General features: G+C 44.9%; 1 long non-coding RNA gene across 2 annotated transcripts in view; it reads left to right on the top strand.

The window, feature by feature from the left end:
• Nucleotides 1–26840, top strand: part of LOC135907476 (uncharacterized) — a 268272-nt gene that overhangs the window by 129663 nt on the left and 111769 nt on the right. The window contains exon 3 of one of the 2 annotated variants that reach the window (XR_011507782.1): nt 17557–17724. The exons of the other annotated variant lie outside the window; for it this stretch is intronic. This is a non-coding gene — a long non-coding RNA (uncharacterized lncRNA). Of the gene's footprint in view, nt 1–17556; nt 17725–26840 lie in introns of those variants that run through there. 2 annotated transcript variants of the gene reach the window in all.

The raw sequence follows: 26840 nt of genomic DNA, 5'->3' as shown, positions 1-26840 counted from the left end.
AGCAAGCAAAACCAGCGAAGCACTGCGCAAAACTGAAACGACGGAAAACGTGAGAGCACGTGAGAGCAGTTTTCGATGGAGCGGGGCAGGGTAGGAACTCTTGCACCCGCGTCGTCATCAAGGGTTAGTCTCAATGAGTTCACTTTTTCTAAAAATGAAATTGAAGGGGACAAGTAGCATTTTCTTCTGTCTTACAGTGTAACTTAATTATTGTTTTGATATGACTGGTGAGTACTAGCGACACAATTGTAATGAGGCAATATGATGTCATCGGGCGAGTAGAATGTCTCGATGGAGTCTCAGATCCCGCCCCAGGTTTACCTAAATTTCTCGCTTACTAAAGCGTTCTTCTCGAAAATATTAATGCCTTAGCCTTTTTTGAGGATTAATATATCCCTTTAACTTGATTTCATATTTGCCTTTATTCTCGTTTTCACCATGACACTATAACGGTGTACTGGATATACCTGGTGAGGGCATTATAATTGTCACAGACGTTTAACAACTAGTTGTTAAGGGTACTACTCTCAAACAAATCCCAATAGAATGCCCATGTTGACAACGTTTCTTTTAATTAAACACTACCTTCTTCCTAGCATTTAATAATACAGCATGGATTTAATGTAGTTACAGTACACGTTCGGTAAAAGTATTTTGGAAGCATGTAGTGCGAAGAAAGAGAGAGATAAAATATGAGACGGAGAGCTAGACAGGTCAACCAGAGTAACCAGAGTGTAAAGCAACATGTCAAAGGAAACTTTCGAGACGCCAGCTTTTGTGACTGACCAAATCCAGACCACTCGAACGCGTTGTGTGCCATGCAAGCATGGTTCTCGCTGGGTCGTCCAGTTGTAGTAAACTGAATAGGATGATCTCCTCTAGTGGACGCGCTGACAGTTTTACATGGAAGGCAACAATAAGTCATATAAGGTGTCCAAGATCACACCATACGAGTTAGAGAGAGAAAGCCACTAGAGGAAAGGCAGGGAGCTTCACCAGGCGAGGGTCCAGTTTGCTCCCCTACACTGGGGGTAAGGGAAAGAGGGAATAGAAAAGGAAAAGATGAAGAGAGTGAGCCATTAGTGCAGGTGGGAGGACGCACAGGGACACTATAAGTGGTCTCTTAAACCGGTGCACTTCAAGTAGTGTACTATAGTGCACCAATCGCTTTTTGTGCCAGTGAGGGGATGGATGTGACCACGGTCCGAGTATTTTTGACTCGGAGAATGGTCTCGAGTCCAGTGAGTTTAAAATTGTCCTGAGAGAGAGAGGCGTTGTACGTCGTAGCGAGTACAGATACACAATAGCTGCTCGATGGTTTCCTTGCATCTACAGGAGTCGCACATTGGGCTATCAGCCATTCCCACGGAGGTATTTCTTACGTAAAGCACCTAGGAGGGTTCATAGGAATTCCTTCCTCCGGCAGGCAGGTTCACCTTGAGGGGAATTGCATTAAGTCTGCGTGAAGGCGTTAGTTAGGTGAGTCTAGGGATGAAAGTATAGCGGTAAACTACAGATGAGGTTACTTGCAGACCTTAATTATGTATAAAAATACGCACACTAAATTCTAATGTCGGGACGCGTCGAGCAGAAGTCGGCAAGAGCATAGGGAAGTTTGTTCTTAAAGTGTCAGACCTGTCTGAATCGGCACCGTTAAGGAAGTGCAGGTGCACAGTTTAAGAAGTTAAAAAAAATATAAATGAACTGTAGAGTTCAATGTCCTGAAACCTAACATTAGGGACGCCGTAGTGGCGTGCTCTGGATTAATTTTGACCCCCTGTGATACTTTAATGTGCACCCAAAGCTGGTCCACTAGCATTTTTCTCGTCCCGCCCCCATCGGAACGCGGCCGCCGTGGCCGGGATTGAACCCGCGACCTAGTGCTTATCAGCGCAATGCCATAGAAACTGAGCCACCACGGCGGATAGAATAACCAAATGACGTGTTGCAGGAAAATGTATTATTTCAGGTGACTTCTGAGGTAAAGCGGTATAATGAAGTATAATACATGAAATGACAAAGAAGAGAAAGGGCGTGGGAGCGCTGAGACATGAATGAAACGCAAAGAGCTATTTGTATTATGCGTTATCACATGAGGGTGCGCTACATGCATGGAGCTGCCTATACGCGTGGTAAATTAACGGATTCACAGATCCAGGAGATGACACATGAGCAAATGATCCACAATCTTGTAGGAGCAAGAAGGGGTGTGGTGCAGTATTTTAAACCATCGCTACATTGTAAAGAAACCGTGCGACACACCTAGGGCGCAAACTGTGCTTGCTAAGAAAAAAAGTGTATTCTCTCTCTCACTGATGCCGTGCTCTGTGCTTCTGGGTGTGTTTGCTCTCGTCCGCTGTCCCCCACTCACCCACACCCCCCTCTTTTTTTCTTTCTTCTGTATTCTTTCCTTTCAAGATTTTTCTAGGTGCCCTATTCTCTCCCATATTTCAAACTTCTCGCACGCGACGTTTAAAATCGATATGTCTGTCCCTGTGTTTCATCTAATAAAAGACAGCAGCTTTTTCGGTAATCGCGTGACACTGAAAAAATAGCACTCAAAATAGCAAATCATGAAATGAAAGGGGTCCCTGCTGAGGACGGCGGGCACTACTATGCCAAACAATCTGTCGGCATTGAAGAAGCGTGGTGCGTGTGGTTTTGCTTCAGGAGTATTGCCTAAAACGCGGTGTGTTGCGCTTACCTGTGGCTCTAAAATGCTGAAGCGTGGAACCGAGTCAGCATTTACTATGATAGCGCATAAAAAATGCCAAGGCGCCGCACATAAATGCGAGGCGAGCTGGCAGGGAGGGCGGTGCTTAGCTAGAGGCAGCTTTCACCGCCCGGTCATCCATGCCGTCCAGCAGCCGCCGGGTCAAAGCTTTATTGCCGCCTCTGCGGGAAAATCGTGGACGCACACCGCAACTCTCGGGCGCGCTCGCTGACCCGTCCGAAGAGTTGATCGTAGCATGACGGCACATAACCCACGCACGCACGAACGAGCAGCCGCGCTCGCAAAGACACACGCACACGCACGCACGCGCGCGCGCACACACACACACACACGTACACACACACACGCACGCGCGCACGCACACAAACGTGGAAGTGAAGCCCTCTGGTGTTAAGGGCAATTTTCGAGTTTGTGGAAAGACGGGGCCATTGTTCTACAGGATGCGCGTTCGAAGTGGGGGATTTCGCGGGCGCGCCAAGGTCGGGGAGCTTTGGTGCTTTAAAGAGGCGACATCAACACCGTGAGATGCGATTCTCCCGGTCCTGGCGCCTTGAACGATTCTCCGTTATTGCCTTCAGCGCGGTGTTGTCTCTTTCTTTATTTCTTATTATTTTTTATATTTCATATTTGTTACTGATATGGTGGTCAAGCTTTTCTTTTCCTTCGTAAAGTGTTCGTCGTCCGAACCTCATTCGCGTGCTTCCTGCTATTGTTGGCTACAGAAGTTTACGATTTGGGGGTATACTGCTCGCAGAGGATGGTTCCATTCTGTCACATTGAGAAAAAAGTACATACAGGAAGAAACCATTCTCGAAATCACCGTCATAGATGCTTTCATGGAGCACCAAGGCATACATATAAAGCTCCATAGCGCGACAGCACTTGCTATAGAAAAGCGCAGATTGTGTTCAAAGTGTTTCTTGCGCACTTTCTCTTTGAATAGTGTCACGGTGTTGTGACCGTCCCGAACGCAAGATCAAAATCGTGAATGACGAAACTAAGTTTTGTTGGGCAAACTTGTGCCCTCCCCCCCCCGAAACAAGAGACACTCGAAGCACAACGATAGCGACGAACACTGTCGGCGATCATTGAAATCGGATCAGCGGCTCAAGCGCGTCGGCTTTTATATATCACCTGTCGAAGATGCTAGCGTTATCGCTGTTGCCCGGGTGGGTTCCGGAAACTGCCGCACAATTCGTGTCGTGCGTGCAATCTGATTATACAAGCTTTGGCGAGGACCTACAGAACAAAATGCATCAACAATAACATTCGTGAAAGTTCTAAATGGTGCAGGCAGGTGTTGCACAGAGCGATACATTTAATTTATTAGCGCGTGGATGAATCGTGGGGTTTTACGTGCCAAAACTATGATTTGATTATAAGGCACGTCGTAGTGGGAAACTCCGGATTAATTTTGACCGCCAGGGGCTCTTTAACGTGCACCCAGCGCACGGCACACAGGCGCTCTTGCGTTTCGCCCGCACCGAGATGCGGCCACTGCGGCCGGGATTTGATCCGGCAACCACGCGTGCTTAGCAGTGCAACACCATACCCGCTAAGCCAGCCCATTAGTTAAAATGTTAGCGGGTGAAATTCAGTCCTCGAAAGAATGGTAAATAAGTACCCATGTCAATATAAATTGTGCTAAAGGAACGCAATCAAGCAGTTTACGCATGCGACAAGTTCTTATGAGACATACATGTCAGCGTCGTTTTGTGTGTCCTCTAAGTTCCCGTAATTGCTTCGGAAACTTAGCGGCAAACGGTGCTTGTGTTAGTCATGACTATCGACGAAGCTACAAACCATTCACGGGATGAACAGGTGAGACATCAAGACGTAATGTTCGCACACGTTGTTGGAACAACGTGGGCGCCCATTTCATGTTCAGTTTACGTAGGTGTGATTTGCAGTTGTAGATTGTGAATTTACTGATTATGCTGCATTGAAAATGGGAAGCGACAACATTGATAAAGTTTAACAAAAATTTAAAAAAAACAGATACAGTCTAGAAAAAATAGAAGGAAGCCTTCTGTTTTCCCGAGCTTTTACATTATTTGCCTTTGACGAGAATAGAAAAAAGAAATATTACAAAATGTTTCATTAAATTATATTTGATTATGCTTTGTTAAAAAAACGAACAGTTCGTTTTATCTTCGCTTTCCTTGGCTTTTTTTTTTTTCAGATGGCTTTGTCATCGTCAATTTCCTAAGAGCCTTTATTAAGATGATTGACAAGAGATTGAATCTCTTGGCTCGTCTAGTTATTCTAAGTTATGAAGATACAGCTACAGTATACACATTTTTTATTCACCATGGCGCATCTGAAACGCACTAAGCCCTTTTTCTCTAACAGAAGGGATTGAGACTTTAAAAAGAGCCAATACAACCAACTCTGTGTTGTAGCAGCCACATGAAGAAGCCTCCAGTATTTGCCATGTTCTCCACAATTAATTACTTTTGTGAGTAATTAATTAACTCTTTGATTAGTAAAGTTGCGGCTAGTATGTCAATAGGAGGTATTTAGAGCATATTTGACAATGTTTAATTATTTGCTGCGTACTGACTTTCTAAGCTAAAAGACAACCGGTTAAATTTGAAGAGAACCCACATGGCTTCCCTCTTGTACGCCACCGCTGTGTGGCTCTCAAACATGCTGCCAACAAACTAAACGTGTTCCATGAATAGCTCGATGGTTGCATCCAACGAGGTATCTGTCTTGGTGTGGCTGTAAAATTCCTGCTAGCGGTAAGTGTTGCGTTTAGCGCGATCACGGAACAGTTTGCGATTGTGATTATTTCAGACGGTGTAGCGAAGGATTTCAGCAGTTGCCGCGAATTTTGTGTATAGATATTTGGCGCAATCTGTTGCTATAACACATATTGCTGTGTGGCTTTTGGCATCCGTCTGGTGTTGATTCGAACGTCTTTGTACCGCAGGCCATGAATCCGCGGGGCCATGAATCACCGGCGAGACACTGCCCAGTGTAGCTGCCGCGATATATGTGCCTTTGTATGGGTCCCTACAAACGTTTGGGCCCGTGATCTGGAGTTAACCGGTCTCAATGTATAACATTGGTCTTTGGAAACCTACGTGCTCTCCTGGTTTCGCTATATCTATAGGCTTTTACAAAAAAGCATATCAATGTCACAATTCTTTAAGAAAAAGAAAACTGTCTTGTCATTGTTATCGTACTCACGCAAGATGTTAGACCTGCACGCAATTTTCGTATTCAGACGGTCTTAGTAAAGCATAACAAAAAGCTACTTTAACAAAGAGCTTTCTGTACTGTCTAAGTGATGAGGCTATTGCGTTTTAGTTCTTTATTTCCACAACAAAATTATGTTTATTTTGGCCCCTGCGTGACGCATGACGCCGTTCTGTACCACCTCTTCACCGCACAGCAGCTCAGGGTGCGTTCATCGCGGAATATCGGCGTAGGCCGTCTTTAGCACCAACTTTATTTTCTAGAGGAAATGAAAACTTCATTAATGTGCACTGCCGCAAGATTAGTAAGGATGGGCTGAATTCATAAAGCTTTTCATTCGTAAGTGCTCTTTTCCATTGGCTGGCCGCCTTCGATTAAAATATGTACAGCATCAAGAGTGGCTAGAATTTGCTTTTACGAACTCTTCCGGCATAAGAGAGTTTTTCGAGCACGGACCGATATCTTTCCGATGCCCTGCCGTGATATCTGGTCATGGTGGTCAGTCGTGTCGAGGCTGAGCAAGAGCCCTGTCTTGCCACGGATCGGGACAAAATACATTTTGTGACCGCAACTGCGCTGGTGTGTTGACACGACTATGAGCCCGTACACGCACCTGCACAAGTAGTACCAACACTGTAAAAATTGAATATCGAAAGCCGTACATATGATAGATTTATTCCCAATAGAGGAAGTGACAATACGGCATTGTATTCCCGTGCCGCAGTTAACATAACCCGATGAAATATTCTAAACAAGTGATTGGATGAACGCCCGCGAAACGGTAAACGCATTCGAAAGTGGCCTAATAGGTAACTTAGGGTTACGCACTTGGAGTATGTTTTCTCAAAGTGAGCATCTCGAGAGTTACCCACCCTCTACTTGCCGAAAAAGTCATCTTGTGCCCAACAACATGCTCGCCAAGCGATAACGGCTCTTGTGGCCGTAACAGCTAACTATGGTCTAGTTGAGAGGCTGCAAGGACAACCTTTTCTCACAGTTTTCATGACTTTCACAGCCATCATTACCATCACTTTTCTACCCTTATGATTTATTTCCTCTCCTGAGGAGCTGGTCAAAGCATGAAGACTCAAATGCCAACCTCTCGACTTTTATCTGGTAACACATCTCTTTCTGGAAGATTTGGGCCGGCATTATCACGACCAGCACGGGAAGACGAAAACGCCCAAGGAGACAAGGAGAGGTGGTGCCTACCAATTCTCCTTGTCTGTTTTAGGACTCCTTCTGTATTTCTTTCTGTCTCGGAGCCACGGTGTCAGGTCAATAAAAAACGTCAACCTCAATATTTTCCCTCTTGTGTTTTCAAGATGCTTCTTTTATGTTTTCAACTACAACGCTGGCTTTATCGGAGATCATTTTTTTATACCAAATGAGACTCAGTTTTCTTTGAAAATAAGCATCAATAGACCGCCAAGACCCCATAGCTATCAAGGGGTAGTCTCTTCAAGAATGATACAAGAAGGAAGTTGCTCTTTTCAGCAAAAAAGTCTAAGTTTAAATGCGCAAATCGGGAGAAAACAAACGGGAAAAGTACACTGCGCCTTCATTTTTCTTTTTCGAGACAAAAGAACAGATTGTAACGCTGGGAACTTTTTCACAATGAAAAGTTTTGCGTCTGCGAGAAAGTACGCAAGAGTGAATAAAGCTTTTCGAATTTTTTATAACAAAGTGAATAGTCGATGCAAGAAGACTCGAGCAAATGAGCCGATGATAATCTTAGCCAGATACATGATGAATAGAAAGTTCAACAAGAACATGGGGAACACGTGAACTGACGGAGGCCGCAGACAGGAGTGGGAAATAGCAAGGAGCCAGCGGGGGCTTGTAAAATGAAACAGCATGACAAGTTGTTGGCCCGGATCCCCGGGACTGCACGGGCCGTTGCTCATCGTGGGTAAACCATGCGGCATGACGAGCAGAGGAAGAAAGTGAGAAGAGTCACAAAATAGCAAAAAAAAGGAAGAAACAATGGTGAGGGCGATTTGTGCCTCTTGTTCTTCCTGCGCAGTTTGCACCCAGCCATATCTTGGCACCCTGCCGTGATCTTGAAATTGTCTGAATTGTGCCCTTCTGAGCAGCACGGGCTTGAATGTCCCCATTCAAATGGATGGACGTACCGTGGTGGAAGCTGCATTTCATGATTTGGAAAAGCACAAGCCCCGTCCCCTATACAAGCCGCAGTTAACAAAACCGCATCTTATACAATTAATCATAAGCTAGGGGATGTCGATGTCAACGTCAATGGAAAAAAGCGTGGCTAGCCTGTTTAAGATTTTCCAGTAAAGTAATTTAAGAATCTTAACATTGCTGCCTTACAGCTCGGTATGACCACTGACTGATTTGTGAACTTTCTAAAACGCATCATTTCATATATGAATCTTCACTTATTCTCTTTAGACCATGCTAATAAAAAGAAACACACTAGTTTTAGCCAGTTAGTGCAGTTTGCCTTTAGCAACATACCTTTTGAATATTTAGTCCAGATTAATGGATGGATGGATGGATGGATGGATGGATGGATGGATGGATGGATGGATGGATGGATGGATGGATGGATGGATGGATGGATGGATGGATGGATGGATGGATGGATGGATGGGATGGATGTATGGATGGATGGATGGATGGATGGATGGATGGATGAATGGATGGATGGATGGATGGATGGATGGATGGATGGTGAGACGGACGGACGGATGGACGGACAACTGGATGGGTGGGTAGGGGATAGATGAATGGATGAACGGAGGAACGCTCAAATGAATTTCAGTCTCATAGCGCATCTTGGCTTCGATAGACACCGTCGAGGAGGTTGACCACCTGGAGGTTATCTATCGTTGTCCACCTGGGCCACTGGCGTTATTGCAATGCGCCGCTCTCAACCAGAGACGCAACATATATGTCACGTTTAGTGTTGCTTCACGTAAAATGTGCGTCCGGGAGTCATCATAAACTAAATGCATGTGCGAATAGTGCTTTTTCACTTCGAAGCGAATACGAAGCGAATAGTCATCAAATGTCGATGTATTTGTTTCAGCTGAGCTGAAAGGTCATTTCAGCTACCCATGAAACTAAAGGTGGGGCGGACAGCCTTACATGATATCGAGCGTATCCACCACGCATCACGGCCCTTATTCAAGGAAATCCGCGTATATAAGAGGTTTTTCTTATTGCCCGGAATTTGAGCGCCCGCCACCCATGATAGCCATAAGCGTGATAAAAAGACAATCGTTGCGGTGCAAGGTGGCTCGAATGCCGACCATTGCCGGTGCTATAACGTGATCATCGAATACCTGCTGCGGTGACTTATATGAAGCTTTCTGCACCGCCAGTTAGCATTTGAACTTCAGGTGTGACAAGGCTCCACTGGGTGATTAAGTGTCTGGCGCAAAAATAAGAAAATCAGTACAACTTTACGTAAAGACGCACTGCAGTGTGTCTCATGGGCTACCAAGCGCACCGAGCCGCTGGGACCCTACTAGTAACAGAAGCGTACCATTAAAGCCATGCTTCAACCGTAAGCACAATGTGCGTTGGTTTTGCTGAGAGTGTTGGTTGCAATATCACACTGCCCAATGGAATCCACAAGCATGTATCAGCACTGGCCGAAACTTCATGCAGCAACACTTTCCGGCCGGATATATTGCCGGTCAGTTCCTGCTGCCACGAGAAAACCTCGCTATGTTGATTGCGGCTGTGCGTCAGCCTTTGCGAATACTTAGTGTTCCTGTCTTGATGGAGCCGATCACAGTGAGTCATGCAACTCTTGCAGTACTAGAAAAATTCTAAGCAGCCTCACTGCAAGTGTATTACTTTTGAGAATTGCGGACTTTTGAAAGTCGCACTGACACATTACGGTATTGTAAATCGCCGACCCGTAAAGCTGCGATAATTATGCCATGGTGACTGTCACGTTGAAGTCATTTATTCGATAGACAACGTCTAAGTGAGCGGCAAATATTGATTTATGTACATATGCGCTTTCGCTGCACATATTTTTTTCTTCACAACCTTCACCTCCCATATTTCATATCTTGCCTTCAGTGATGGGTAGGTGACCGTTCAATGTCCTTGTCAACTTTCCTTGTCATGCCTTTCTACTTTACTTCGTTACTTGAATAAATGCGATCAGCATCTTGAAAGTTTATTCCTACGATATAGAAATAACAGACTGCGCTCATGGTATTTCTGTGGTTTTCGCAGTAGCTTTAAATAACATCCCTAGTAAACTCGTTTCATTTTATATTTTAATTATCAGTTGATTATTAAAAGTACCGTAATAAACTGTTTAAAGGGTATACAGCATTCTCGAAACGAGCTATGTGGACCTGTATATTAGTATCTACAGAAAGCGGCAAAAATTCTACATTGTGTGTGTCATTTTCTGGGGGGGTCATGAAACATGACTTTCGAGAACTGCTTCCAATAATTTCTAAGGATTGCCCGGTTAACCTCAAAAACAGTTGCCATGAAGCTTCACGCTCTCTGTTGTTCGACGTTATTGGTAACATAGAATGTATGAAGCTCAGGGAGATTAGTGAGAAGTTGGCGGCCGCATATATATATATATATATATATATATATATATATATATATATATATATATATATATATATACAAACATACATATATATATCTATATATATATATATTCTGCTAGCTGTACTCATTGTACAGATATGTACTGTACGCTGCACATTATACTGTAGAGGCAGGTCACCTCCAACCAAGGATCTTTGCCCGTATGGTATTTGAGAGAGACTGTTTGCGGACCTTTTTCTCCTTTTTCTCAGCGTTTCCTCGGTGCCGAAAGTTCTATAACAATATGCCAACATACTGAAGGCATCCAAAACCGAAAGAGTTAAGGCGCGAACAAAATTATGATGCTTTAACACCCACTGGTGTAGATAATTTAGCAATACTCGGTAAATGTCCGCGTCTTAGCAAAAAAAAAAGAAAGAAAATTCAGGAGCCATTTTACTCTGCGAAGGTGGATCACCAGCGAAGCTGTAGCACATAACACTGGGTTGGACAAGGGTAAACGTAATTATTTTCATCAGTTGGTAACGGCATTGTCAATAGCCTTGTGAGTACACTCTATAAACTAGAGAGGGAATCGCAGGAGTGAAGCGGCCGATTTACTCTTCAAAGCATTGTTTTACTGTCTCGAAATGTCGAGTGGAGAGAAATGCATTGTTCACTCCGTCACCAAAAAGAGAGTGCAATGTGCTTTTCACTCTCCCCTTCCGAGAGAGGGTAGAATGCCCGTTCTACGCTTGCGGCAATAGAGAACAAAACGTAGCGTAATCTTCTGCTTCAACTGTAGGAGGCTGGCTCCGAACAACATGGCGATGTATCAGTCTCGCGCGCTGAGCAAAGAACACACCGTTTTGCTTCTAAGAGAACAGGCAGCCACAGTTCAAAGGAACGCGTAGCGAGCGCACCACTTTTTCACTCGGAGTTGCTCCACCGCGCGCGCGCTCAACGTCGCGGAACAACACAGCACCGGAGAAAGTTGATCCGTCCAGTGAGCAGCAATGAAGGCCATCCAAGGGAGATCGTGTATCAGCCATCTCGCGTCGCCTCGAAAACACGACAGTCGTTCGTCATTCGTTGGATATAACTACAAATCCTCCACGGTAAGTGAATTCTAACTTAGGTGCGCATTCTGCGTATATGATGCTATCGCCAGGAAGTCGTCGCCGCGCTTGGCCGACGCGATTGACAACGGACTAGGCATCACGCGCTGTGTCTCTCGATGTCAAACGAAAAAGCCAGTCGTCGCGATAACTGCATGTGATTTTATCACTTGCCGCTATTCGTAAGAGCTTTGAAAATCGCAAACGTTGCCAGAACCATGGTATGTTCAATAAGACTCGAGGCTAAAGGACGCTTAATATGGTTTGTTCACCAGCCCATGATTCCGAACCTATGCGGAGCGTGCTTAGCGTGCGTTTTGTGTGTTTGAATTTACTCAGTATGGCAGTTTACTGTGTACGGAACGCTGTTGAAATAAGGAGTCACGTAACAGAAGGCGTCATTTTGCTGGCAGCATGCTTTCGTTATAAATAAGCCGCGCGCTTCACGGTGTCTCGCCCATCGCTAATCTGCGACCACTGAAGTTACGTGCAGCACCGGTGCTAGGTAGAAACTTTGCCGCAGGCATTCAGCTGCATGCTGCATGAGGTCAGTTGGGCGCGTTATCTTGAACTTACTGAAAACGCATGAGGAATCTATGCTTTATGCTGAATAAAGTATAAACCCCATATAAGCGATCTTGCGCATCGCATCGCTACAAGCGATGCGATGGCTGTCGCGTTCGCTCGTCGCCTACTAGTCGTACTCCGTCCGAGCGACGGTTATGAGCGACGCCACCTCGGTATTGCCGGTATGACGGCTGCAAACACGCGTCAAAACTAGCGTGACGCGTGCTTTAGTAATTTAAATTTATGTATTTTACTGTAAAAAGTAGCATAAAATATTTCCGAAGGTCTTGCAGTAGGTTCTTATCCTTGCACGTGTAAAAATTCAATCGTTTGCTCGTTTCGCGCGACAATCAGTAGAATTTGAGCGATGTACATCCAGTTGCGGCTTCGCGCTATTGGCTAGTCGCTCATATCACTTCCGGGATACGAGCAACTATTTCTAGATTTCCATAACCGAGCGATCTTTTCAAGCGACTGCCCGTTTTGTTGCTCGAAGCCGTCGCTCGTCGCCGTCGCGCACTATATCGCTCTCATGGTGTTTAGCCCTAAGACTGAACTGTTTTTGCTCATGTATTGAAATGGTGTCATTAAATGTCTGATTTTATGTTTCCTGTTGCGGTTTTCGAGCACGGTGCGAATCTGAAATGGTGCTTATGTGTACGAACTCGGTGAATTTTCAAGCAGCGAGTTATGCATCGGCATCGAATATAACGGCAGCTGTGTGTAATTATAATTGCAGGGGCGCTTTGCATAGGCTCATTGTTTTGCGCTCGCTTGTGCATTTGCTAATATGAGTTGGCGTTTCAGAGTTCGGTCATATGAACAGCTAAATCATCCTTCCGCTGGGGATTACAAGCGTAATGTGTGCATCTTGATACTGCATGGCAGATCAAAATGTATTTATCGCTTTAATTTTTAGTGGAGAAATAAAGTATCAAAATAAAACGTTGCTTTAGTTCCGTGCTACCAGTCGTATGTCATACACAAAAAAAGAGTTGGTCTAATAAACTAATAACTGCGGTCTATAACAGCACCTTTTACATGCCTTCAAGAATGTAAAATGCTAGATTTCAAACTGCAGCAGTAGTCGAGTCTGTCAAAATGAACTCCATTGCGCACCTCATAAATGAAAATAAGTTCATGCCTTTTAGTAAGCTTAGATGCAGGCCGCAGTGAACATTCTTATTATTGAAATATGGGTAAGCTTGCCATAACAAGCCTTGTTGCCCTTTATTATAGGCCCGTCCAGTCATATCCATTGAACTGGAGGACCATTTTTTCATCCCTACTGAGCATCATGTTTGCAGATATGATCCTCAAATTATGGCTTGAGCAGAGATGTAGCGGGGGGCACACTGGGGGGGGGGGGGGCACGTGCTTAGGATGTGTCACAAATGGTGTTTGCGACACACACTAATGACAGACCTATGACATCTGACAATGACCAATATTCTATTGATTAGCAGGAGTATTTTAGCATTGGTGCCGAACGAGGATGAACTGTCCGTTATTTCTTTTTTGTTTAAATCTAAAAATTGAAGTTAGTTTAGCAGTTAACTGTTGCAGTCATTTAGATGTTTCACATGCATTTCAGTAGGAAGACTAAGAGCTAAGACTTTCTTTTAGTGCCATGACTTTGACTGCCTTGATGTTGTTTACTCCATGTGCTCGTGTTGACTTTTGCACATGGCATTTTTCAGGCACCCGCTTTATATAACGCAAGAAGGCAGCTGCAAGGACACAAGGTTGCCAAAGCATCAGCCCAGCGCGACTTCACGATGTGCAGAGGAGCGCTCGCCAAAGAATCAAATTACATTGCCATGCAATTAGGACCAGAAAACTAGAATGTGGGTATATTGGGTGCACCATTTGACTGAATGTGAAGAAAATCAAAATACAGTATGCCACACCAAGATGAAAATTCTCACATGCTCTACGTAGTCGTCTTAACATGGTATATTTATGTAATGTCACTGATGGGAAAGTCAAAATTAAGTATGCTCTCTGGAGACAAACACTTAGTAGTAACTGCCATTGAAAAGTTGGAAATGTGTTTAAAAAAAAAGCTGATTAGTTGTGAGAAGTGACTGCCTTTTGTCTTGCCTCTCAACAGATATATCCACGTGGTAAAATATAGTGGTACAATGAAATTGAATACTTGCTTAGTGACATGGTACATACTTGCAATGAGTATGGTACCAGTGTTCATTAAAAAGCAACAGCTCATGCTTGGTTAGGTGCTTAGATATATTTAACAGCTTTAATAGCTTGCATTTAACAGCATGTGAATGCAAGTGTGCAAATAGAAACCACTGTGATTCTGTATTATAAATGCTGACATGAGGTAAGCAGGTTTTCATGTCTTCCTTTTTATTTATTTTTTACACTTAATTTTAGAATTATGGCGTTTAGGATCCAGAAAGGAGAAGCATTGGGGGAAGAGAATCCAATGTTTAAGAAGTCGTCGTTTACGTGCATGCTCATGAAACCAGTTCATTAGAACTGCTTGTATCTCCCAAAACGAAAGCAAGGAGCAATTAAGGCCTTTAACTGTGCACACTGTGGTGCACACTTTACGTCTTGCAAGACAGAGTCACTTGGAATTGAAAATTATTTTAAAAATGTAAAATTGTGGTTTCTTCAATCTACTTGCCAACGAAGTGTGCTAGAAGACGTAGGGATACGTTCAATGCAAAGAACTAAGAGCATCTGAGTAGAACACTTGTTCATCAATTAGCGGATGTGAGCATATAGTGTTAACCAAAAGCTCTTTAGTTTCATGCCTTCTGTAGGCATAATTCTTCTGGACTTAGAGTGCACAGTGAGGTGATGTATTAATCTTCCTACACACGTATGTACTTGTTCTGAGACGAAGATTCTGTAAGTGCGATAATTTTTCTTACTTTAATGCTTCTTAACCACTTCAGTAGGAAAAAAATTTGGTTTCATGTAGTTGGTTCATTGTGCATATGCATAGTTGCATGCAAAATCCACGTGCATGGAAGGGATATATAAAACAGGATGGTGCCATTCTCAGTTTGTTTTGCTTCTTTGTTTGTCTTTTTCGAGCACGTCGCTGCCTGACTTATGCTTATGTCACCATTGAGGCATCATATTCACCCCATCTGATTTTTGGTTCACATCTGAAGCCATGCTATACTTAAGTTCGATTGCATATTCAGCGACTCACAATAATTGATCATGTAGTTATGCAAGCTGCTCCTCAGAAGTATAGCATTCTTACCGTAATGGGGATGAAAAGCTACCATATATAGGACAAGAAATTTGATGCGCAAGATTTTAATGCCAATGCTCCTTGCAGTTTTATACTCATTTGCTACATCCTAGATAATGTAAATTTAATTTTAGTTATTTGTGAGAAAGTGCAACGAATTAATTCTAACAGCACCAGGAAACTACTTTCGCGAGGAGGCCTACCGAATAGGTAATATAATACGCCTCTGTACTGGTTTGAGACCAGGCAGGATATTGCTGCAGAACCACAAGACACACTTAGAAATAATGGGATGCAGCCTATACATGAATAACTTTATGTAAAATATAAGCAAAGCGAGCTAGACCTGCTGCCTTACATGAGAATATACAACACATTTCTAAATGCACTGTACTCTCAGTCAGGAGCATCCATATGATGTACAGGATGTTATCAAATGAGCTGCGGTCTTAGAATATGGCACACAAAAAAGTTTCTTGCACAATTTATCTACATTACCAGCCCCATGCATAGCAGCTCATCTGGTAACTTCTGTCATGTAAGTGCATGCGTTTTGTGCCAGAAATGTGTTTGCTGGCCTGTAATGTGGCGTATATTTCTCTTCAATCACAGTGTCAATACTTTGTGAGCTTGCACGTTTGTTCTATGTTTAACTTTCAATTGTGTACTTTATTTTTGAAAAGAAGGAACCAATTGAATTTAAAAGATATTTAGACACTGTAATACTGATGAAACTACAGAATATACTTATGTTTTATTACAAGATGTGTTCTAAATTTCATGGGCATCATTGTAATCTTATTTTATGTTTGTCAGTATGTTTCTCAAGTTATTCAGTTTGCCTTGTGACTGATCAATAAAGATTTTGACCTCTTAAGAGAAAATGTTTCATGTTAATAACTCCGCGACTACAGATTACATCCCATTCACCAAGCATAAATACAGAAGCTACTTATGAAGGAATAAAATATTCCCCACATGTAAGTATTGCGAATCTCTTCAAAGGTGAGCATGGATCTACATCGTGCTATAACACTATTGGGAAGAGTACTAGCACTCTGTTTTGAAGGAGTACAAGCACTCTGTTTGTACTCTGGAGTAGAAACACTAGCCTTGGAGGAGTAGAAGTACTCGGTTTGTAGGAGTAGAAGCACTCGATCCACGGGAGTACTATTACCCGTGTGGGGAGACTATTGTCGCTCTGTGGAAGAGTACTAGCACTCCCTGTGGGGAGAGTATTAGCACTCTGCGGAAGACTACTAGCACTTCCTTGCGGTGGAGTAACAAAACTCTGTCAGGAGGAGTTGCCCTACTCTCTCTCAGAGGGTCGATCTACTCTCGAAAAGAGAGTGAAATATGGGACAAGCAGTTACTCCCTCAAAGAGAGTGCCCGGAACTCTCTTTGTTTTTAGAGTGTACTATGGTATGCACTGATTGGTTTTGTTACAATCTTCACACAGAATCTTGGTCAAAGTTAAATCTATACGCGGCCGTTGTTGAGCATTTGACTAACTTGGATTGGTGTGGCACTTCAAACCAAAACTTTTCTAGCACGAACTGAGTCAACCATTTCTTGTCTGGTTCTGAAATGTCTGCAGGAAGCCTCCAACGATGATCGCACGGGTAGTGTCATCACGGCTAACCAATACAAAGCACATAATTATGAACTTCTCGATATCGGCATACCTGCAACTGCAAGCACATTTTTTGATAATGTCAAATCGATCCACGTACATACGTGCACCGCTGCGCGGTTGGTTGGGCCGGATCGGTGTGGCATCGCAAGCATTATGTCTGCAACACGAAACACGTAAACCACTCCCTTCGGTACGGACACCTCCACATTAAAATCACCAACAACGACCACATGGGTAGTGTCATCAGTACTAACCCACGCAAAGTAAGTAGCCCTGAACCTTACGGGGCCATGAGCCATTGCAGTTTTTGCTTGCTTATGAGGGTATGAGTCATTGCTTCCAGATTTAAGGGTCATTGATGATGACAGTTTTTGTTGACGCACACAAAAAATACGTGGAACCTTAGGCATATAAAACTTCGCTTTAAAAAAAAAAGCTTTCGTTCAGTATTGCATTGAAGTAATGGAGCAAGCAACAAAGAGCATGCCGACCGTTTGTATATGAACCCGCGTTCCATAACAGGTGGACTTCGACTCGAGGAGCGTGGAACCCCAGCGACTTGCACGCGTCTACAGTCTCTGCTCCACTCAAGCGTTCCGGTCCTTCTGTGTGCAGCAGTGGCATATAAAGCACAAGCACAAAAATAGGTGCAAATAAAAAGCGGAAACTAGGTCGCTGAAGTGGAGAACAACAAAAGAAACCTCATGTACTTGCTTCCAAGTTTGTTCTTTTTTGTTATCTGCATGAAAGCGCACAAGCTCCTCCGCTGCAAAATTACAGAAAAGGCCATCAACGATCAGTGGGGGAATAAGACTAAAAATAAAATAGAAATTTGACTGGGCTCACATGCCCCGTATAGAGAACTAAGTCGCACGCACCGGTCGGCACTTGCCCTCCCCTGCAAGCGATGTGTGCAACAGGTGCACAGGTGGAAGGCACCTTGAAGGGGAGGGGAGACGAGGGTGGTGCGGGTGGTGCGGGCGGTGCGATGGGCCACGGGGCATCAGCTTGCCCCCAGGGTCATCAGAAGAGAAGGCTGCCACTTCACCTGCGATGCTTGACATCTCACCTCGGCCAGTGGACGTTTGTCTCGTTTTACGTATCAGGATGTATTATTAACATGTCGTGCTGTTCCTTACGCCAAACAACTAAGTTTTAATTCCTCCCTGTTAAGTTTATTTAGAATCTCAGACTGGCGATCCTTTCCACATTCGAGGTTGCAGTATTGTTGGTGCCTTGCAGTTAGTGAACGGTTGAAGAATTTCATCTAATTCGCTTGCCGTATTTCCGGCTAGCGATTGTCTGTCGATATAAAATAGCTGCCTTTAATTTCCATACTCTCGAACATCAATTCTGCCCCGTCCTGTCACCGTCGCTCCTCTGCTGTCACTATACTTCTTTCTGCAGTCTGCTTTTCAGGAGCTCGTTCCTCGCACAGCTTGCTGTATGTTTACTGTTGGCAAGCTGGCACAGATTTCCCCCTGCGTGCACCCGCACACAGGTGCGCTCCAGGGAAGGTAAGACGCCACAAAGAAGGTGCAGAGAAAAGGAGGAAGAAAGGAGCCAGGCGAAGGAGGAACTGGTGCACCTGTTATTATTAGGGAGCAAATTCGCCGCTTACATAACGCGATGCTCTTAATACTCCCCTAGCCTCCAAGAGCGTAAAAAACATATGGAGAGCAAAGCTTCGTCTCTTCAGGCTAATTACAAAGTTCGCCGAAGCGCTCAGTCGTGCAAACGCGCGACCGAGGGTCGTTGCCACGCTGCCTGGCGGGCGCCCGGCGTCCGTGCCCCGAGGTCCTGATTGCTGGTAATGACAAAAACCAGACAGCATGCAGAAATTAAGGTGCGAGCACATTGGTTCATGGAATACAAGAAGGAAACGTGCGGGAAAAAGAGATTGAATTGACCGCGTGGCCACGTGCATTGACGCTGGGTGTTGGAAAATGGCAAGACCGCCATCAAACGCATCCCGCTCGGCTTGGGACTCGAATGTATCAGTGCGTTAGCTTCCGCGTCAACATCTTAAACCAGCGAGTTTGAAACGAAGCAAAAAGCAAAACCTTCGGTTGTCGCTTTATCTCTGAATTCATGCTTCGCCGTGATGGAGGCAAGGCAAAATACATCCAACAGGTGTGAAAAAAAAGAAAAGAAACTGTTCAGAAATAGATGTATGTAAAACGAAATATTTTGCTTCAGCTGACAGAAGACTTGAGGTGACAGCCAGGCATATTCTAAACTCCTGTTTGAAGACGGGCCGTCAGCAAGAATTCATTGCCCTTTACCAAATTGGGGGCTGCGGTGTCATATTCATGAAGGAGTTCCTGCTCTAGTGGTTTGTAAGACGCTGGCCAGAGTAGTGATAACGTCCTTATTATTAGTGAAGGCAGAAAGTCAGCGACTAACAATCTTTACCAGCCATAAGCTTCGTGCATTCAGCCTCAAAATACATGTCTATTCCTGTGTAGTAGCAAGGACGAGCGAGGGGATGGGAGGTTAAATAAAACGTGTATTACGCGACCCATATTAATAATTTCACCTGATGAAGAACGATACTAGAAGAACTCTTTAGCATTAAAGACAAGCCGGTGGGCTCTATGCTAGTCGCTCGTGGCCGAGAGTGGTGCTCGTGACACCATTACTAATTAAGGGGTGTGTCTTTAAAATATTTTTGTCTACGTCACAACAACGTATGCATAGGAGACAGAGACTGTCGTGGAAAGTGAACATTGTGGCTCTTCGACAAGACAGGCCCTGATAACTCCATTGAGTAACATTAATCTTTCTTAAAACCGGAGTTGGCGAAAGCCAACTACTGGCTTTCGGTACTACTGACAGCGGTACTACTGACAAATTAATATCACCAATGGGTGACATAAACATTGCTGTCTGAAAGGGAGTTATAGGCGGTGCAAGGCACTAACAGCGTAGCTTCAAAGTAATGCTTGAAAAAAATATATGTCAAGAACAAAAGGCACCCCTCAACCCCCCCCGCTTCCTCTGACTTTTTACTGAGGCAATTACAACCGGCGCATAACATTCTTTTGTCGGCTTTTTCTCGGAAAAATATTCACCATGTTACCAGGAAGCAGATTCTAGAAGAGTTTTGGTGTTTAGCGACTCGCGATCTGCGATTACAGCCTTCTCGAGAGGACTTGTTGCGGAACCGGCTAACAGACTGCTGCAGGGTAGGGATATCACTTCGCATACCGCTACTTGGTTCCCGGCGCACATGGGGACAGTGGAGGGAGCCCCGCGTAACCTCAACGAGGTGGCCCACAGGGAGGCACGAGGATTAGTGTGCCGTGTACTCCCTGAAGGGGCTGGATCTCCCGCTCCTGAGTACAGGGACCAACTGTTAACCTACAACGAAATCACCAAGCACTATTACTTAGGGCGCAGGGCATTGCCGTTGCCACATCCTAAATTAAATAGGCCGCAGGCGGTTACATTAAGGCTTCTGCAGACACGGACGTACCCTAACCCTGTCATCATGAATAAAATTAATCCGGACTGCGGGGTTTCAGTCTATTGTAGTAAGTGTGGGGGTTTGCTCGATTTACAACACATGCTGTGGCGCTGCTTGGCGTTGGCCGGTGATGGTTCTCGAGGTGAACAGTGGTGGCAGCGAATGCTGCACAGTGAAGTGCTGGCGGACCAACTCAGGGCTGTCCAGAGGGCCCGTGTGATAGCAGAGGGGCTCGGCCTCTCTGTACCGACGTGGGAGTGGCCCGCATCAGTCCCAGACTGATCCCTCAGGACCTAAATAAAGTTCTTCATACCATACCATACCAGGAAGCCAACCACTCCGAACATACCACAAACGCCAGAGAAATTGATAAACTGACAGCACCCTAATGAGAGTGACTGAGAAAAGCCTAGAGTAAACTGTCTAGTCGATATGTCGAAAACATTTGGTCATGTACCACGTGTTACTTTTCTTTGTCGGTTTCTTTTTTATCTGGTGCACTTAAAGAAGGTATTTCAACAAGAGATATCACAATTATGCTTTATTCGGCGAAGAGTTGTACAATACTTCAACGACATATCACAATGTTCAGAAAGGTGGAGCCTATTCACAGTGGTTTTCGTTCATAATAACCCATTGTCGTTGCCCCAGCCATACTTGCTAATGATACGTTCACTGTCGCTATTGGTTACACCACTACTTACGAACTATTCTGGAGTATGAATCGTTTTGTAATTTCGGTCCCTGTTCGAACAAAGCACCACAGGCAGGATTCAAACCGGGAAGAGTTGAGGTTATGTTCATTAGGTAGAAACCCTAACATTAGTACCAATTTTCCAAAAACCGTTTCCAGAAGTACGACGACATGCATGGGTGTTCCACGTATAAACCCCTTAATCACGACTCATGACACACTGTCAATAAATGCATAAAATTTAAGTAATTTTACTCCAAGGTACTGTATACTCAATAGTAGGACGATAACCGTGATCCCAAAAAGTCCGAAATACGCCTACACCACAAAAGCAAACTCTATAAAAGGGGACCTAAAGAAGACGAGAAAAACAAGTTGCTTTCTCAATGAGCGCATTCAAGTCTATGTTCTGACTTGGGCGTGCCAGGAGGCGACGCAAAATTTACACATCCCAGAGGTCCATAATTACAGATGGAACTGGTGATATCCCTCACTGCAACTAATTCACACATGACGTGGTCTTCGTGTATTGTATCAAAATGATCAGATGAAAAATTCCCAATTACGTTTATGAAAGGGCAGTTATTTTATGTCATTATGTACCATTTATTTTTCATACCGCAGCTCTTAGGCTTCCGTTCCTACTGCGAGCGTCGTGGTCGGCGTCCCTCGGCGTCATCGGCGTAACCAAGCGAACGAGCGCAGCGAATGATCAAAGAGTGAACGCGGAGCGCAGCGGGTAATGTAACACGGCGATAGCGAAGAGAGCGCGAGAACGAAAGCGGAAGAGGAGGGTGCAACGAAACCATGGGGCGGAAAGCGGAGGAGGAGAGTGTGGCGAAAGCGCGAAAAGAAAAGCATAGGGCCGCGCAAGACGGGTTCTGTGGCGACGATGGCTACGAGATGGTGTCGGAGTAGCGCCGGTCGTCTGTTGCCCGATGACCCCACCGGTACCATATATGGAAATAAAGCGCTGCATGAGCGGAGGTCTGTCTGCGGCGGCTGCTGTGAGTCGGGCCCACACGTCACCCACACGCTGCCTCTCGTGACCTCCCGTTTAGCGAGGCAGTCGCGCCACACTTCGCTTCGTTTGCAACGTGCCGCATGGGACAGATTGTCGGCGCGAGCCAATATATCGCTAAAGGAAAACTCGTATAGAGCTGCGCTCAAATTTGAGACTAGGGAGTATCGTAATCATCGGTGATATTTTTTTTATTTTTTGCAATTTTCAGGAAGTCTGTGAACATAAATAAACGTCGTTGTCCGCTTTCTTTATGCACACGATTAGACTCTCTTCTGTAGGTTGCTAATTCATTATTAAAAATCAAATTATGGGGTTTTCCGTGCCAAAACCACTTTCTGATTATGAGGCACGCCGTTGTGGAAATTTCGACCAGCTGGGGTTCTTTAGCGTGCACCTAAGTCTAAGTACACGGGTGTTTTGGCATTTCGCACCCATCGAAATGCGACCGCCGTGGCCGGGATTCGATCCCGCGACCTTGTGCTCAGCAGCCTAACACCATAGCCACTGCGCAACCACGGCGGGTCTAATTCATTATGTGTGCCAATGGAAATGCCCCTATTCTACGTTCGTAGTCGCATCTGTATTGGTGAACTAAACACAAAGAAAGATTACAAATAAAACTCGGGCTCTCCGCTCTCAGACAGTTCATCTTTGGTTTTGCACCATTGTGTGTGCTGGGGAGCACTCAAGCGTATTATAGTGATTGAACACTATGAATGATCTCCCAGAAATTATCTCCTCTGAGAAAAGAAGACAACATGGGGTTTGTATAATGCTGCGCTGCTTCCTTGTACTGACACCTTACGCGTGCTCGTTTCGTGACAAATGGATCGAAACACATAAATATATCGAACTTCTTACAGTATATCGTACAAGGTGCTTCATCTTTTCTTGTACACTTCTATCTCCACGGCTGAGCTCACTATTCTTGATGTGCACACCACACTAGAGCAGCATTTCATCGTCCATCTTCTGCATGCACTCTCCCGTTTCCCTCGTTCTAGACCTAAGCCCCTCTGCGCAGGTAGCAAGTAGCCGTAGAATGAAGACGACAACGAAGAACCGGCCTTTTTCCATCTCCCTGCATCTTTAAAAATGGGAGAGGGAAGTGCGCAAGAGAAGAGCAAAATGTTTCTCTTGGTTTGTGCTTGTTTGTGTACACATTTATGCGTTTGTGTGCGAGCGGCAGAGGGGGAGGGCGGGGTGATGGGGAGGACAAGGCCTTTGAAGAGGAGCAGCTCAGCATGAGGGCTGCGAACCGGCTCGCCGGTTTCGATCCATTGCGCAGCTGGCGTGCGCGAGGCACGCGCGCCGCACGAGACGCTCTCAGGCCTAATCGCTTCGGCTCTTTCGCGCACCACAGACCTGGCCGCTGTCGGCGCTATTTTGAACGCTCCCCTCTCACTCTAGGTAGGGTTATTGTTCTGCTTCCGTTTTGCCACGCAAGCTGTCAATGCCAGCGAGCCCCCTGTTCATTACACACACACACACGCACGCATACATGCACAGAACAAACAGACAAATAAATTAATTAAAATAACTATGCAAGAAGCCGGCGGCAAAGTGGAAACTAACTGTCCTGTTTAAATATAGCGCAAAAATAGCAAGGATAAGGGAAATGAAAGTTGACAAAACGACAGCGTGCAGCAAGTGAGAGCCTAACCTCTATACAGGGTTAAAATTAAATAATGAGGTTTTACGTGCTGAAACCCCTTACTGATTATGAGGCATGCCGCAGTGATTGACTCTGGAATAATTTGGACCACCTGGGGTTTTTTACCATGCACATAAATGTAAGTGCACGGGTGTTTTCGCCCCCATTGAAATGTAGCCGCTATTGGCCGAATTCGATCCCGTGACCTGGTGGTTAGCAGACCGACGCCATATCCACTAAGCTACCGCTTCGGGTATATACAGCGTGTTTCAGCTAACTTGGGTCAAGTATTAAAATATAAAACATGTGCTACCTGCATCGAATTGCCGCAGTATTGTTCTGAGCCATATGAAGCAGGTCATGCGATTTTTTTTCGATCCGTCAAGGTAGTTCAATAACAAAGTTTGCTTAATTAACTTTTTAAATATTAACTCTAGCTAAATATCTTCAATACAAAAGTTGTAGTGTTTGTTCTGAAACATCGGATTATTTTATGTATGCTAACTGCCGTGTTTACTTTATTTCCAGCCCTTCTTTAAAGTGCGCGACATTAAAAAAATACCACGTGACTTCCGGCTAATGCACCGCGCTTTTAGCACCCTCAAATGTAAGTTTAACGACTCAGCAAGGGCTGCTCCGCGCACGGAGATCCATTGAGCAGGCTGTCGGTGACTGCGATGGACGTTAAGTCACAAAGGGGGAGCACCGTTTCGAGAAAGAAATTCTTCAACGAAAAAGCAGCCGCCACATGTTAATGCGATATGGAACCGGAGGCAGCATTTGACGCAGCGCAGGCATTTTTTTTTCTTTACTTTTCGAACCAATGAAAAAACACGATGGAGGGGGCAAGGCTGACGGTGATTTTCACTAAGTTCATTAACCATATGCGAGCTAGGAAGATGTCATTCCACAACATAAGTTTTTTTCTTCTTTTTTTGGCAGACACCCTATTCATGGGAGAATGCGCTGAGAAGGTGCACAGCTCACCAAATTTATTACTATTGTTCAATTTTGTGCTTAGGGTCTAAGTCGACATCGGAAACTTGTAGGTTCGTGTTATTCAGCACGAAAGCTACCCCTTCGTGATGGTTATTTGGGAATGTCAGGCGCAAATTTCACTACGAAGATGAGTCCCGGAGTAACGCGGCTCCTCGCGTAGTCGTTGCTCCTTTTCGCCTGGCGAAGGCCGCAGCATGACTGTTACGAGTTTCGCCTTGTTTTCAGACGGACGCGCAGTGAACGGCGAGCTGCATCGCAATCGTGCAGGTAATACATGACGATATTAACGCACAGGATGCTAGTGCCAAGACCGTTTAACTGCGCAGCGTGTAAGTGAGCAGGAGTGAAATGCCAGCAGATTTCGCGTAAACTTCACTGCAGCGGCAACATATGAAAATAAGTATATTGTACGGCTAAATACACGTACAATTAAATCCAGAAGTACACCTCAAACGGGCTGTTTGAGTTATTCAGGGGCCGTACTAACTACAACTTGAACAGCCCGCGCCACTTTAATGGTCAGAATGTTGTGGCCTCCACCAACAGCACCGAAAATTTATAAAAAAATAATTCTTGAGGCAACCCAAAACATTTCTTTGCTGAGGAGATGGTAAGCTAATAGCGAAATTTTATTTCTTGTAAGCAATCACTCGCGAAGTTTTCGCTTCGTACAGCCGCGCTGTACCTCCAGGAGCAGATAACGATCAATGTCGAAGAGGATTTTGTGAAGTAACGCTCCGTTTCGGTCTAGGTTGGCGTGTAGCGAGAACTTTAAATGTTTGTGTACAGCGAGGACTTTAGGTGGCCAGTAGGCCATATTGGTGAGCTTTCTTCTCGCGTTCGGTCGCATGCTGGAGCCTTGCACAAAATTCTTGGTCAGGGACACAGTACCACCCACTTTTCTAAGTTTCAAAGCTTCAGGCCTGCTATAGGAACCTGCGGCAGGGCCAGTCGTCAGAACATGTCATTCTTGACGTGACTTCGATGATAAGTCTATCCTATGACGCTCGTGATTTACAAGTATCAATGGCCAACTGTCATTGACATCGTATTGCAAATGCGATGTTCCGCCGATGCTCTTAGTCACCTGGACGGGATGCCCGAAAGTACTTTAACTTGCCGCGGTTGCTTAATGGCTATGCTGTTGAGGAGAATTTCAGCCAGCATACCTTTCCTTTAATGCACAACTGTTTCGTTTATCGATGACTCTCATTAACGTCATTTTGTTATCTTTAACATCTTTATTTCATTTACTGCACAACGAGAGAACATAGCGAAAGTTTTCACTGAGAACTAATTAATCCTACCCACCACGGTGGCTTAGTGGCTATCGCGAAGCGCTGTTAAGCACGAGGTCGCGAAATCAAATGCCGGCCTCGATGACCGTACTTCGTTGGGGTCGAAATGCAAGAACGCCCGTGCACCGTGCAGTGGGTGCATGTTAAAGTACCACAGGTGGTCGAAAATAATCCGGAGCTCCCCACCAAGGCGTGCCTCATTATCAATAAGTCCTGGTTTGGGCATCTAAATCTCAAGAACTAAATTTATTTATCTAATTGATCCTCGTCGCTATTGCTTCAATCAACAGTCTCCAGTCATGTTTCAATTTTGTCTGCGTTTGCTTGGTTAATTGCGTTGACCGCGGCCCAGTGCTGGCGGCAGGTTTTCGTGTTCCCTGTTGGCTGAATCAGCCACTTAGTATGCGAAGTGCCCTTGGATGAAATCAATAACTCACTTTCTTTAATGAAGTCACTTCGCCATGCGTAAGAGGGGGAAAAGGGCAAGGCAGAGGCAAAGAGGATGATGAGGCCCTGAATGCAGTGTGAGCTTCAAGAGTGAGAGGTGGGGTGGGCTGGAGACCCTGGATGCAATACTGTCGCCATGCAGCAAAAAATGCGGAAAAATTTTCTTCCCAGCTCGTTCAATCGCTGTTCCCAGCTTTCGCAGCGCTTACGCCCCAAAATTG

The sequence above is a fragment of the Dermacentor albipictus genome, chromosome 1 (genome assembly GCF_038994185.2).
Source record: "Dermacentor albipictus isolate Rhodes 1998 colony chromosome 1, USDA_Dalb.pri_finalv2, whole genome shotgun sequence".
In the NCBI taxonomy this organism is placed as follows: Eukaryota; Metazoa; Arthropoda; class Arachnida; order Ixodida; family Ixodidae; genus Dermacentor; species Dermacentor albipictus.
Note: the sequence above shows the minus strand (reverse complement) of the source record. Positions and strands in the feature narration are given on the sequence as shown.